The sequence below is a fragment of the Dermochelys coriacea genome, chromosome 2 (genome assembly GCF_009764565.3).
Source record: "Dermochelys coriacea isolate rDerCor1 chromosome 2, rDerCor1.pri.v4, whole genome shotgun sequence".
In the NCBI taxonomy this organism is placed as follows: Eukaryota; Metazoa; Chordata; order Testudines; family Dermochelyidae; genus Dermochelys; species Dermochelys coriacea.
The window spans coordinates 1,454,056-1,469,347 of NC_050069.1; the positions used below are offsets into that span (position 1 = coordinate 1,454,056).

Below are 15,292 nucleotides of genomic sequence, written 5' to 3' on the forward strand. Positions count from 1 at the left end.
TCTTGGCTGTTACCCGCACAAAATTCTCTGTTACTCACACACTCTAGGGCACCCACTTTTACCCACTTCCTAGGGCTCAGGCGTAACCCCGTCAATTTAGGCACCCACCCTTACCCCACTCCTAGGGCTCAAGTATAACCTTACACTGTAGAGGATCCACCCTTACCCCGCCCCTAGGGCTCAGGCATAACCGTAACTCTGCAGGTTTGCAGGGTCTTTTACCAGTGAAAGAGCCTTACACAGTAATATCCTACTCACCCTCTCTTTATTAACAATCACCAAAAACCAAATGCACATGCTACACATGCAATGCTCACCACTCCCAATAATACAAATGAATTTTTCCCTGCTGGCCAGTCAGGATCAGGTCCATCCAAGGGACTTCAGTTTCTGCATGGTGTCATTGGCAGGGTGCTGAGGTCTGGCAGCTCTGATGGGGCTGTGTTCTGGAGTTGGTTCCTGAGTAACTTCCTTTTGGACCCCTGTTTATATAGTTTTCAGAGGAGCAGCCATGTTAGTCTGTATCCGCAAAAAGAAAAAGAGCATTTGTGGCACCTTAGAGACTAACAAATTTATTGGAGCATAAGCTTTCGTGAGCTACATCATGAATACTTCATCATGAAGTGAGCTGTAGCTCACGAAAGCTTATGCTCCAATAAATTTGTTAGTCTCTAAGGTGCCACAAGTCCTCCTTTTCTGTTTATATAGCGAAACTTGAGTCCTGCTTAGCTGTACCTTAACCAATCATTTTACTAACATTTTACTAACCAAGCCTAACAAAATTCTCTAAACAATCATACCCCACCACCTTAATTAATTTACACCTAGCAAAATTAATTATGTAAAAGACAGAAACAATCAACGAACCAGACAGAGACCAGACAGACAAACAATAGGGAAGTGGGGATCATAATGACAAAACAATAAAGAAATGCAGATTTCACAGCCACAACTATTGATAAGTGATTTCTTCATAGACAGATGCCTTCAGACTAAGTTTTCTTTAACCATCTTAAGATCTGTTTCTGTATCTGGTGATAGTGGGGCTATTAGGATGGGATCTCCTTCTTAACCTCTGGATAGGACATTGTTTTAATGTAATTTAGATGGAATGTGAGGATGTGACTTCCTGCTTCTCAGCTAATGGCTGCTGCTCTTTTAATCTGGCTGCAGACGAAGGCCTTATGCTTTAAACCTTACAATATGGCTACAGGCCTTATCCTTACATTGGCCTTCACAACATCCTCTGGCAAGGAGTTCCACAGGTTGACTGTGAGTTGACTGCGGAAGAAGTATTGTGAAACAATACTTCCTTTTGTTTGTTTTAAATCTGCTGCCTATTCATTTCATTTGGTGGTCCATAGTTTGTGTGTTATGAGAAGGAGTAAATAACACTTCCTTATTTACCTTCTCCACACCAGTCATGATTTTATAGACCTCTAGCATATCCCCCCTTCGTCATCTCTTTTTCCAGCTGAAAAGTCCCAGTCTTATTAATATCTCCTCATATGGAAGCTGTTCCAGACCCCTAATCATTTTTGTTGCCCTATTCCAATTCCAATATATCTTTTTTAAGATGGGGTGACCACATCTGCGCACAGTATTCAAGATGTGGGCATACCATGGATTTATATAGAGGCAATATGATATTTTCGTTTTATTACAGACAGCCCCCCAGCCTGAAGCAAATACTCACCAACAACCACATACCACACAACAAAAACACGAACCCAGGAACCTATCCTTGCAACAGAGCCCGTTGCCAACTCTGTCCACATATCTATTGAATGGACACCATCATAGGATCTAATCACATCAGCCACACTATCAGAGGCTCGTTCACCTGTGTCAAGGTTCCATCCCCACTCTGAACTCCAGGGTACAGATGTGGGGACCTGCATGAAAACCTCCTAAGCTTACTTTTACCAGCTTAGGTTAAAACTTCCCCAAGGTGCAAATTATTTTACCTTTTGCCCTTCGACTTTCGCTGCCACCACCAAATGTCTAACTGGTATTACTAGGAAAGAATCCATTTGGAAACATCTTTCCCCCCAAAATCCTCCCAAACGTTACACCCCCCTTTCCTGGGAAAAGCTTGATAAAAATCCTCACCAATTTGCATAGGTGAACACAGACCCAAACCCTTGGATCTTAAGAACAATGAAAAAAGCAATCAGTTTCTTAAAAGAAGAATTTTAATCGAAGAAAAAGTAAAAAGAATCACCTCTGTAAAATCAGGGTGGTAAATACCTTACAGGGTAATTAGATTCAAAACATAGAGAATCCCTCTAGGCAAAACCTTAAGTTACAAAAAGACACAAAAACAGGAATATCCATTCCATTCAGCACAGCTTATTTTCTCAGCCATTTAAAGGAATCAGAATCCAACGCATACCTAGTGTGACGGGCCAAGGCCAGATGGCTATGGAAAAGTAGTCCTTTTGGGATCTGGAAAGTGGGCGGGCGAAGCCCATCCACTGCTAAAGAATCCCCCCAAGCCTAGAAGGGGGATCCACAGGACCTAGATTCCAAATAATTCCGGGGGACAACTAATGAAATAACAGGGACAGGAGTATGGTCAAAGGGTCAAAAGAAGGGAACCGGACGGGGACACCGAGCAGAGAAACCCCGGACATCGCCCACTGCTCCTCAAAGGCATCAAGGGAGTCAGAGGACGCCGCCCAGAGGAACTCTGCCCGGATACGTGAACGGACCGAGGATCGGAAATAGGCCCCACAGTCACAGGAGACTCCATCGGCCAACCTCCTCACTCTGGTTTTATAGATGGCCATTTTAGCTAGGGCCAGGAGGAGGTTGACCAGGAGATCCCGCGACTTTGTGGGGCCACGGATAGGGAGTGCATAAATGAGAAGGTGAGGGGAAAAGTGCAACCAAAAGCGTAATAAAATATTGGTGAGGAGCCGGAATAGGGGCTGCAGCCTGGCACACTCCAGGTAGACATGTGCCAGGGTTTCCCTCACGCCGCAAAAGGGGCAGGTGTCTGGGATTGAGGTGAACCGCACCAAGTACACGCCCGTGCTCACTGCTCCGTGAAGGAGCCGCCAACTGACATCCCCGGCGGGCCTTGGGACTAAGGTGGAATACAGGCTGGCCCACCGGGGCTCCTCACCCTCCAAAGGTGGCAGGGGGTCCTGCCATTTTATACCGGGGCGGGACACAAGGATGAGGGCGTGAAGGGTGTGGAGCACGAGCGTGTAGAGATGTTTTCTTGGCGCGGTTTGAAAGCAGACCGGCTGCATCTCGTGCAGCCGGCTTCCAGTGAAGGGGTGAAGGGATCGGTTGGGTCCACGGGGCAGGGGTCCAATTAAAAGGTCTGGTGGGCCTGGGGTAGCGGGTGAGCGGGGCATGCCCTCGTGCAGGACCCGGTCGACATGAACCCGAGCAGCGGGCGGCAAAGAGGCCTTCACCTCCTGAAGTATGCGCCGGGGAGTACAAGGTCTGGAAAGCCCCATGCGCTGAGCGAGCGTCAGGGGATCCAGCCAGTCTCCCCGGTCATAGTCCAGGAGGTCTCCGACTCTTGTGACCTCTGCCAGGATCAACCTCTGGCGCACTGAGCGGGACTCCGCCACCTGCACACGGAGCTGGGGGTTGTGTAGCAGGGGCTCCGCGAGGAGATCTGCCCCCTCGGTGGCCGCCATGGACCTGGTCGTTGTAAAGAGTTTCCAGGTCCGGAGGAGGTCCTGGTAGAAGACCGGCAGCCCGGAGAGGTCTCGCGGAAGACCTCTCGGATGGAGATAAAGGAGCTGCCGGTCGTATCGGAGGCCTCGGAAGCGGCGCAGGAAGGCGTGTGCCAGTATGCTCCACGCCGGACTACCTGCACCATAAAGGAGCCTCTGCAGGGTCTGGAGACGGAAGACATGGACCTGAGTAAGCGGACATTTTAGGCCCTGCCCTCCCTCCTCCACAGGTAGATGGAGAACCCCTGCAGGGACCCAGTGCAGTCCTGACCAAAAGAACTCCAGAATCGATGTCCGCAGGTTGGTCAGGAAAGCCGGGGCTGGGACCAGGGTGTTGAGCCGGTACCAGAGCATGGACAGGACTAGTTGATTAAGCACTAACGCTCTCCCTCGAAGTGAGAGGCACCGGAGCAGTCCTGTCCATTTCCGGAGCCGCTCTATCACCCCACCCTCTAAATTCTGCCAGTTCTCCGGCGGAGAGGGATGCGTGGCAGAAAGGTAAACGCCCAGATAGAGCAGCGGACCCGTGCTCCACCGGATGGCTTGAAGCGCGGGTGGGCGGGGGCTCGCCTGCCGCCAGTCCCCTACCACCAAGCCAGAGCTCTTGACTTAGTTGACCCGCGCGGAGGAGGCTGCCGAATAGATGGCCTGGCAAGCCTCCACCCGCGCCAAGTCGCCCGGGTCCTGGACCACGAGGAGCACGTCATCAGCGTACACCGTCAGGACCAGCTGCAGCTCCGGCTCCTGCAGCACCAACCCTGTCAACCTTCTTCGGAGGAGACAGAGGAAGGGCTCGATCGCCAGAGCGTACAGCTGGCCCGAGAGGGGGCACCCCTGCCGTACTCCTTATCCGAAGCTGACCGGTTCAGTCAGGGTCCAGTTGAGCCTGACCAAACACTCTGCAGAGGCGTACAGCACCCGGAAAAAATTCACAAACCTGGGTCCGAAGCCAAACGCTTGCAGAGTGCTCAGGAGATACCCGTGATCCACCCTGTCGAACACCTTCTCCTGATCTAAGGACAGGAGGGCGAACGACAGACTATCCCTACACCCAAGTTCCAATAGGTCCCGGACCAGATATAGGTTGTCGAAGATGCTGCGGCCCGGGATGGTGTAGGTCTGGTCTGGGTGGACCACGTCCGCCAGCACGGACCCTAGCCTCAGCGAGATGGCTTTTGCCACGATTTTGTAGTCCCTGCTGAGGAGCGAGACGGGATGCCAATTTTGTAAATCGTGGAGGTCCCCCTTGTTCAGCAATAAGGCGAGCACAGCTCGCCTGTACGAAAGAGGGAGGACCCCGCTCTGCAAAGACTCGGCCCAGACGGTGACTAGGTCTGGGCCCAGGACGTCCCAGAACACGTGGTAGAACTCCACGGTCAGCCCGTCCATGCCCGGAGATTTATTGGTGGACATGCGACGGAGGGCTTCCGAGAACTCGGACAGAGTGAGAGGCAGCTCTAGCCGGTCTCGGTCGCCCACGCTGACCGTCGGGAGCTCCTCCCAAAGCACTCTGCAAGCGTTAGGATCGGTCGGATCCGGGGAGAAAAGGCTTGCGTAGAAGGCTCTCGCCCTCCTGCACATCTCCACCGGATCCGTGAGGGGGGTGCCATCTTCTGCCAGTAGGCAGATGATATGTTTCTTAGCCCTCCTCTTTTTTTCCAGGGCATAGAAGAAGCGGGAGCCGCAATCCATCTCCCGAAGGAGACGGATGCGGGATCGAACAAAGGCACCCCGGGCCCGATGGTCCTCGAGGGGTCCGGAGCTCCTCCCGCTTCTCCCGGCACGCTCCGCAGAGGGATGGATCCTCAGGGCTGGCGGCCAGACGCCTCTCCAGCTCTAAGACCTCCCGTTCCAACTGCTCTATCGCCGCATCCCTCCGTCGGCTGGCGCCCCGGGTGTAGTCACGGCAGAAGAGCCGGGCGCGCACCTTCCCTACGTCCCACCACCGCCGTGCCGAGGGAAAGGCACGCCGCTGCCCTCGCCAGGCCAGCCAGAACTCCCGGAAGGACGCCACGAAGCCCGCATCCTCCAGCAAGCTGTTGTTAAAATGCCAATAGGCCGGCCCCGGCCTCTCCGCGCAGAGGGAGGCTGTCACAGTGGCTAAATGATGGTCAGAAAATGGGGCCGGCCGGATGCTGGAGGAGTGGGCTCGTGAAAGATGAAAGCGTGATAAATAAATGCGGTCCAACCGGGAGTGGCGCGACCGATGGGCCTCCACCCGGACAAAGGTGAACGTGGAAGTGTCATCCGGGTGGTGGTCGCGCCAGACGTCCACCAGGGAGTGGTGTTCGACTATCTCCTGGAGGACGTCTGTGGCGGCCGGGCTCTGCTCGGTCCCCGAGCGGTCCCGCTCCTCAAGGGTGATGTTAAAGTCCCCTCCCAGGACCAGGCACTCCTGAGGATCCAAGGTGCCGAGGAAGGCGGACGCCTGCTGATAGAATTGCAGCCGCTCCGGGCTCGCTGCTGGGGCATAGATGTTGACGAGGTTGACTATGAGCCCCTCCATGCGGACCCGGAGGTGCAGGAGGCGACCCGGCACAGCCTTGGCGACCCCCAGCACCTCGGGCCGTAGGTCGGGGGAGAACAGGGTCGCCACTCCAGCCGTACAAACTGTGAGGTGGCTAAAGTAGACCCTGTCCCCCCAATCCAGCCGCCAGCTGTCTTCGGCGGTCGGATCCGTATGGGTCTCCTGCAGGAAAACCACAGAGTACCTCCCCTCTCGAAGGAAGGAGAGCACCTGGGACCTGCGGAGACCCATCCTACAGCCACGGGTGTTCAATGTTGCGATGGTAAAGGATGCCATGAGGAGGGCTGGGGGGGATCCTCGCCGGCAGGGATGCTCGTGGCTCCCGGCGGGCCGCGCAGCAGTCCATGACCTACCCCGTAGATGAGTAAGGAGTCACGGAAGTGGCGGACCCGCTGGTAGGCCGCGGCGCCCTGTCTCCCGGTCCTTTTCCCCTCCCCCATGAGGGCCCTTGCGGCCCGGAGGATTTGATTAAAGTCGCTGGAGGGCAAGCTGGACTTTGTTGCGGGAGCAACGGACGTCTTCTAGGAACTCCCGCAACTCCTCTCGCAGCGCATGGGGGGCTGGGGTTATGGTCTGGTTGCTCCCCGATGGGGCCCTTGGTACAGCCCCCTGGCCCAGCGAGATGGGCAGACAGGGTGCGGACCCCCGACGGGGCTCCTGATGGGTTGACCTGAATGCTGGGGCGATAGGGGGTGGCGGAGGGAGGATAGCAGCCCCTGGTGGGTCGGGACGGGCAAACACAAAGGCCATTCCCTGGGAGTCATCTGTTGGAAAGGGGAAGGAGACTGTCCCAGGGGTGGCAATAATATCTCGGGAGGTGGGCGGGATAAGGGCAGGGGCAGGGGTAGAGGTGAGAGTCTGGGTCGGGAGAGGGCTCTCACTGATGCCGGGCGCAAGCTCTCTGGTGGATTTGGCAGCCACGGCATCAGGAGGTGGACTTTCTTCTGTAGGGTCCTCTCCCGGAAAGGAGGTCGAATGCTCCTCACCAGCGAGGGGTGCCCCTGGTGGCTCAGGTTCCAGCCGCGTGGCACTGGCCGTCGCCTCAACTGGCTCGGTGGCTCTCAGCAGGGTGCCTTCTGCAGCCGGGTTGATGGAGGAGTCCAGGGGCTCCTCGGAGGTGGGAGCAGAAGCAACGGTTAGGGGGAGGGAACATGGGGAAAGGGGGGCTGGAGTGAAGTCGCCCAGATCGAGGCCCGCTGGCATAGGATCGTCCTCCCCCTGGGTGACCGGGGTCAGACCCAGGGCCTCGATCTCCTCATATATAGAGGGGAAATTGTTTTCCGCTACCCCGGGATTCTCCCCGCCGGCACCTGACGCGACGGATACTTCGGGGCACACTGGGGTTTCAGATGGTGCCTCGGGGGTCTTGGAGGGGAGGGACTCCTGTGGAGGGGAGATACCGCCTTCCAGTGCTGCCACGTCTTCCCCAGCCGGCTGTGGTGGATGGAGCACACCCGTGGGTAGAGCGGAAGGCTCGGCATCGGTGCCCCCCTTCCTGGTCTTCCGGGGGGCCTCTGCGTCAGATGGGAGGAGCGGAGCTCGAGCCTTCCGCTTGCCCCGCTTCCCCTGGACTAGGTCCCAGCCCTCCATGGCATCATCCGGGGGCTGGCTAGCAGGGGTTGTGTCAGGGGGCAGAGGCGATGGCTCAGGGACTCGAGGGGGTAACGGTGGGGCAGCACAAGGGAGGGAAGATTCCCCTTGGGGCGGGCCCTCTCCCATGCTTGGCGCTGTCCCTGCCGCACCCTCCTCCACAGGCCTCGCCAGATTGTAAGCAGCAGGGGCGGGGTTCTCCCGCTCGACTGGGCATAGTTGGGGAGATGCCCCTTGGGCCCGAGCGGGAGCAATGGTGGACTGGGAAGGAGGAGGGGTGGTTTCGGGCGCCGGGCAGCCAGGGGCGTCGGCGATGACGGGGCCGGTGCCCTGCCGGGGCTCGGGGGTCCTGGATGCCCCTCCTTCCCGGGCCAGTGGGCAGTCCCTCCGGACGTGCCCCATCGCCCGGCAGAGGTAGCACCGGGCCTCCCCCTTGGAATAATGCACCCGGTAATGGGCCCCCTGATAGGGGACTAGGAAGGACCCCTCCAGTGCCTCTCTGTCGCGCGCCGCCGGCGGCAGTTGAAGCTGCACTTGCCGGCGGAAGGAGAGGACGTGACGGAGGGCGAGGTCTTTGCAGCCCAACGGGAGAGGGCTGATGACAGAGATGGGCTTCCCCAAGGCAGAAAGGGCGGGTAACAGGGCGGCATTGGGGAGAAAGGGAGGGACGGAGGTCAGGACCAGGTGGACGCCCAGGTCCTCTAGCGGCTCCAAGGGGACGAACACGCCCCCCACCGCCAGGCCCTTCTCCACCGCCTCCTGGGCGGCGGCCTCCGATGCTAAGAAGAAGACGACCTTGCCATACATTTTGGAGGCCGCCACAATGGCCGTAGGCTCCACCACCCTCGCCAATGCCCGCACATAGGTCTCCACGTGGGGTGAGGCGGGCACCAGGAGGCAACGGACGCCGTGCTTCCTGGTCATGGTGCGAAAGGGGCCCCGGCCGCTATAGATGGTAGCGGAGGCGGTGGGCTGGAGAAATGATGTAGCGGCAGGCGGGGGGGCTGCCACCACCTGGGCGTATGCTCTGGGGGCCGGGGGAGGGACACCTGCAGAGCTGGTGGAGGGAACAGCGGGGGGGGCGCCCCAGCTGGAGATGGGGCCGGGGCATTGGGGGTAGCCCCTGCCATGGAGGGCCTGGTCTTTTTAGCGGGGCCCTTCCCCTTCTTCTTCCCCTGGCCCTTCCCGCCGGCTGGGGGGACTCCCCCCAAATCTGAGGGGGTGATAGACGTGGCAGCAGTGTAGGTCACCCCGGTGCCCGTCGCTGCTGGTGCCCCAGCGGGGGCGATGGCAGATGGTTCGGCAGCGGAGGTAGAAGCTTGGGGGGGTGACGGAGGGGTAGGCGGGGGAGGGGGAGCTCGGGCTACTGGAGGGGTCTCACCCGTCTCATCCCCCGCCATCATGAGCAAGGAGGAAATGGGGGGACACCAAAAGGAGGAGGGGAGAGGGGAAGCAGGTCGACCACTCCTCCCCGCTAGGCTGCAGGCAGGGGAGGAGGGCGCCAAAAGGGGTGGGCTGGACGGGGGCAATCAGGGGTTAGGGGTCAGTCACCGACACAGGGTGGAATTCCGGCTCTGCTTGGTGCACTATGGGGGGGGGGTATTCAACAACATTGGGGGTGCAGTGAAGAGGGTTGCAACTAAAAAGGGGAATTGCACAAGCGCATGGGAGGGGCATGGGCACACGGAGCGAGGGGCTAGGCAGTCTCGGGGTAGAACAGGGAAACCAAGGGGCTAGCTTCAGAGGCTCGGGCGGGGCAAACAAACAAAGGCTGCAGAAGGAAATGGGCGGGGCAGGCAAACAAACTGAAGCTAGTAAGGGGGGCTGGAGCAAAAGAGGAGGCAAAGCAAGTGGCAAATGGGGCAGGTAGTAAAGGGCAAAGCTGGGGGGTAGGCAGTCCGGGGGGGCACATGTGCCCATGTGCACTTGCACAAGTCTTTTTTAGCTGGCTGCTGCTTCTGGCCCAAAGGGTGGAAATAGGGCATGGCAAGCCAAGCAAGCAGCTGAGTCCAGAGGCAGGAGCTGAGGCAGATGGTATACAGACAGTGGGGGTGGTGGAGGGGGCAGCGGTGGTGGTAATAGTGGTGGGGGTTGGGGGGACACACAGATGGATCGGGGGGCAGCTCCACGCCACACCTCCTGTGTCCCTACAAACACAGTCAAAACCCCCACCACAAGAGCACAGTTTGGAAATTTCTCAGTCTTAGGGCCCCCTCCACGGTGGTCTGCAAAGTCTCTAGGTGCTGCCCCACTGGCAGATGATCCTCTTCTTCTCCTCCTCGGGCTTCAGCAGCTCCAGGCAGTGGCCTCTGCAGCAGCAGCAGCTCCAGGAACTCCAGGTGGTGGTCCAGGCAGGCAGAAGGGACCCCTCTCAGGTGGTGGTGGTGGTGTCCACAACAGCAGTGGCTGGGGTCCCTCACTCCTCCTCTCTGGGGAGTGGGCTAGCAGCCCCCCCCGCCTCGGGGCTGCAATTGGAGCAGCAGCAGCACCCGGGAGTGGGGGGGTCCAGCAACCAGGTAGCAGGGAAGCAGGGGGGGGGGTGTCTGGCCCAGCCAGGGGAGCAGCTGGAGCAACAGGGAGAGCTTAGGGCCTAGTAGCAGCAGGAGTAGCAGCTTGCCACCTCCCTCCAAGCTAGAAGGCTATGGGAGAGTCGTGGGATAGAGAGAGAGATTCGCTCCAGGCTAAAGAAATCCCTGGTACCAGGATAAGTGAAATGGCAGCTGCTCCAGGTCAATTAAGACACCTGGGGCCAATTAAGAACTTTCCAGAAGGCAGGGAGAAGGCTAGGTTGATTGGGACATCAGAAGCCAATCCGCGGCTGGCTCAAACTAGTTAAAAGCCTCCCAGTCAGTCAGGTGGGTGCATGTCAGGAGCTGTGGGAGGAAGGTGTGCTGTTGGAGAGGCTGATCAGTACATACCGCATCAGGCACAAGGAAGGAGGCTCTGAGGTAAGGGTGAAGTGGAGCTTGAGGAAGTGAGGGCTGCTGTGGGGGAAGTAGCCCAGGCTGCTGCTGGTGATGGCTTATCTTAAGTGATCACTCTCCTTACAGTGTGTATGATAAACCCATTGTTTCATGTTCTCTGTGTGTGTGTATATAAATCTCCCATCTGTATTTTCCACCAAATGCATTCGAGGAAGTGAGCTGTAGCTCACGAAAGCTTATGCTCTAATAAATTTGTTAGTCTCTAAGGTGCCACAAGTCCTCCTTTTCTTTTTGCGAATACAGACTAACACGGCTGCTACTCTGAAACCTAACATGATTATGTAACCAATTATATCCCACCATCTTAATTAGTTTACACCCAGCAAAATTAATTATACAGCAGACAGAAACAATCACAGAACCAGACAGAGATTATACAGACAAACAATAGGGAAATGGGGACGACAGTGATAGAACAAACACAGAAATGAGGACTTCACATCCCAGCTACTGATACGTGAGTTCTTGCCAGACAGGATGCTCTCAAACTGTTTCCTTTTACATCTTGTAGGCACTTCCCTTTCTCTGGAGGCGATGGGCGTTATCAGGACAGGACTGTATCCTAAGAGCCCCATAGCACCTGCTTTCAATGGGACTAGTTTGGAATATGAGGAGGTGACCTGTCGCTTCCCAGCTTATGGCTGCCCCTGCTGCTTAGCCAAAGGCCGTAGCCTAAGCACAGGGCCTCAGACTGTTGCGGGGAGAGAAGGTCCTTACACTGGCAGACAGTGATTTTGATTCTTTTATACCTCTATAACTAGCCAAGTGATAGGAATACACCTAAAATTCTTAGAGTACAGGGCTTTACAGACAGGCCTGAATATCTATATCCTAACACTCGACCCCTTTTTTTTCTTTTTCTTTTGGGATCCTCCTGCCCAGGTATCCCTGGAAAAGCATAGGACATATGGCGACACATTTCCTGATAGGGCCAGGCATCAAGGTGGAAGGTGTCAATATTTCATTTGCAGCAACACCCATTGTTTCATGTTCTCTGTGTATATATATCTCCCCACTGTATTTTCCATTGCATGCATCTGATGAAGTGAGCTGTAGCTCACGAAAGCTTGTGCCCAAATACATTTGTTAGTCTCTAAGGTGCCACAAGGACTCCTCGTTCTTTTTCCTTTCTTAATGATTCCCAACATTCTGTTTGCTTTTTTTGACGGCTGCTGCCCATTGAGTGGATGTTTTCAGAGAACTCTCCGCAGTGACTCCAAGATCTCTTTCTTGAGTGGTAACAGCTAATTTAGACCCCATCATTTTAGATGTATAATTGGGATTATGGTTTCCAATGTGCATTACTTTGCATTTATCAACATTGAATTTCATCTGCCATTTTGTTGCCCAGTCACCCAGTTTTGAGAGATACTTTTGTAGCTCTTCACAGTCTGCCTGGGACTTAACTCTCTTGAGTAGAAAAGGAGTAGCTGGGGAGCTATCGACCAGTCAGCCTGACCTTGAAACCTGGGAGTTGCTAGAGCAGTGGATAAAACATTCCATGTGCGAATACCTGGAGGGTGGAGGGGTAAATCGCTAGCAGCCAGCATGGATTTACCAGGAACAAATCATGCCAAACCAGCTTGATTTCCTTTGTTGACAGGGTAACTGGTTTGGTGGATGGGAGAACGCGGGGGACATAATAAACCTGGACTTCAGCCAGGCTTTTGACACAGTTCCACATGGCATTCTGATCAGTAAGCTGGAGAAATGCGGGCTTGGCAGAAGTGCCATTTAGTGGATACCTAATTGGTTAAACAACCGCAAACAAAGAGAAGATATTAATGGAATGATGTCAGATTGCAGGGAGGTTTCAAGCATAGGCACCAACTTCCCCTCTTTTCCATGGGTGCTGGACCCCACCTCTGCCCCACCTCTTCCCAGGCCCCATTCCAACCCCTTCCCCAAAGTCCCCGCCCTAACTCTGCCCCCTCCCGGCCCCTGCCTCTTCCCCTGAGCATGCCATGTTCCTGCTTCTCCCTGCCCTCAGAGTGTGCAAACAACTGTTTGGCAGCGGCCAGGCGGGAAGTGCTGGGAGGTAGGCAGAGAAGCGGGGACACTGCACGCTCAGGAGGGGAAAAGGAGGAGGGGTGGGGAGGGGAACTTGGCTACTGGTGGGTGCAGAGCACCCACTAATTTTTCCCCGTGAGTGCTCCAGCCCTGGAGCACCCATGGAATCGATGCCTATGGTTTCAAGGGATCTGTTATGGGTCCGGTGTTATTTAACATTTGTATCAATGACCTGAATGGAGGACTAGAGAGCACACTGATGTAGTGTACAGATGACAAAAAGCTGGGGGGAGGGGGGGCGGATCCAACACTTTGGAGGAGAGAGCTAAAATTCAGAGGGATCTGGATAAACTGGAGACCTAGGCTAGAGAACACAATTAAATTCAACAACGACAAATGTAAGATGCTCCACTTAGGGAAGAAAAGACAAATGCACAAATACAGACTGGTGGGGGATAACTGGCTTGGCAGCAGCACTGCTGAGAAGGATCTGGGAATTGTGGTGGATCACACCCTCAACGTGAGTTAGCAATGCGATGCTGTTGCAAAAGAAGCAAATGCTATTTCAGGTTGAGTTAACAGGAGGTGACCGTGCCGCTCTACTCGTCGCTGGTCAGGACTCGGCTGCAGTGCGGTGTCCAGTTTTGGTCACCACTGTCTAGAAAGGATGTAGAAACTGGAAAGGATCCAGAGGCGAGCGACAAGGATGATCAAAGGGGTGGAATGCAGCCATAGGAGCAAAGGCTGAAGGACCTGGACTATGTTTAGTTTGGAGAAGAGGAGATTAAGGGGGAGCATGATCGGGGTCTTCAGTTACTTGAAAGGCTGCCATAAAGATGGAGAAAAGTTGTTCTCTCTGGCCCCAGAGGGCAGGACAAGAGGCGATGGGGTCAAACTCCAGCACAGCAGGTTTAGATTAAATCTCAGGATCAACTTCCTAAGTGTAAGAACAGTCGGACAATGGGACAGAGCAGGGGCCTGGGGAGGTCGTGGAAGCTCCTTCACGGGAGGTTTCAAAAGGAGGCTGGAGAGTGAACTGTCTTGGATGGTTTAAACACACAAATCCTGCAACATGGCGGGTGTTAAGATGAGATGACCCGTGCGGGCCCTTCTAACCCTCTGTTTTATGATTCTAAGTATATTTGTAGGCTCCAGTTCTTTAGATGGAGCCTTAATTTAACTGTTCCATGATCTTTCCTGGGATTGATGGCAGGCTAACCAGTCTGCTGTCAGCAGCGGGGGGATGACGGATTTCTCATTCCGCTGATGTGGCTCAGGCCCCTACCCCAGCATTCTCTCCTCCGGCTTGTGTCCTTCCTCTCAAAAATAAACTCTGTAGTCAGTTTCCCTCTCGGGGTCTCGTGTGTTAGAACAGGGGAGCAGGGACTGGGCTGCAAACATTTCAGGGGCAGGTTTGACTCCAGACAACAAAACCAGTTTCCACTGAGTTTAAAAAAAAAAAAAAATCCATGGACACAATTCTATTTATCCCGGGTGCAATTGCCAGGGTGTTCAGCACAACTTGCTGAGCCTCAGTCCAGGGGAATTTCACCCAGTAGGTTTTCAAGCTTTTCAGCCCTCACCTATCAGCATTTCCTTTAATGTCACAGCCACGTGTCCGTGCCCCTGCTATTCCCCCAGGCCCTCTGGACAGGTGACCACCACATCCCCCTTTTGAACTTTTGTTCCCTGTCTCACTCTCTTTACTTTTTCTCTGGTCTTTGGGGGGTTGGGTGGAGGGGCAGGGTCTAGCTGCTGCCTGCACAATATGGCAATGTCAGAGCTGCCTCCTTGGCTTATCACCTTCCCATAGGTTTCAGAGTAGCAGCCCTGTTAGTCTGTATTCGCAAAAAGAAAAGGAGTACTTGTGGAACCTTAGACACTAACAAGTTTATTAGAGCATAAGCTTTCGTGAGCTACAGCTACACGAAGTGAGCTGTAGCTCACGAAAGCTTATGCTCTAATAAATTTGTTAGTCTCTAAGGTGCCACAAGTACTCCTCACCTTCCCATAGTGACAGCCACATATACTGGGGGTGCTCAGATTGTGCACTGGCAGCTCACTAGGTAGGTGCCCAGGGCCAGCAGTAACGGGCAGGAAACAGGGCAAGCTGGAGGTGTCCCATCTGAATTAATATGGACAGGCAGCTCTGTGAGGCTACAGGACCCAGGGACTCTCAGACCCCATGCTGGTGAGACGGGCACTGGGGTCCCTGCAGGCTGTACTGCAGATGCAGAATGGGGGCTGCATCGCAGAGGTCACCCTTTGGCCTCCCCTCGTGCCCGCGGGCTGCCCCTCTGTGGAGCCAGGCTGCCATCGGCTTTGCCCGATGTGGGGCCGGGTTCTGTCACAGAGCGCCCGGCCCCCCTCTGCGCTGGCTGGGGACAGGCGGCTGCTTGGAACCTCCTATCTGCACTGGGAGCCTGACCCGGGAGCCCCCGCAGCCGACAGGCTCCAGAGGCTCAGGGAGCAGCGAGCACCCC

The 15,292-nt window shown here is 55.4% G+C and overlaps 1 long non-coding RNA gene across 1 annotated transcript; it reads right to left on the reverse strand.

The window, feature by feature from the left end:
* On the reverse strand, nt 1-9,383 carry LOC122458413. Its single transcript, XR_006278462.1, has 3 exons — nt 9,373-9,383; nt 1,396-1,398; nt 1-127 (listed from the first exon to the last, which is right to left on the reverse strand). It is a non-coding gene; the product is annotated as an uncharacterized LOC122458413 (long non-coding RNA).
* Between the last annotated feature and the right edge of the window lie 5,909 nt (nt 9,384-15,292).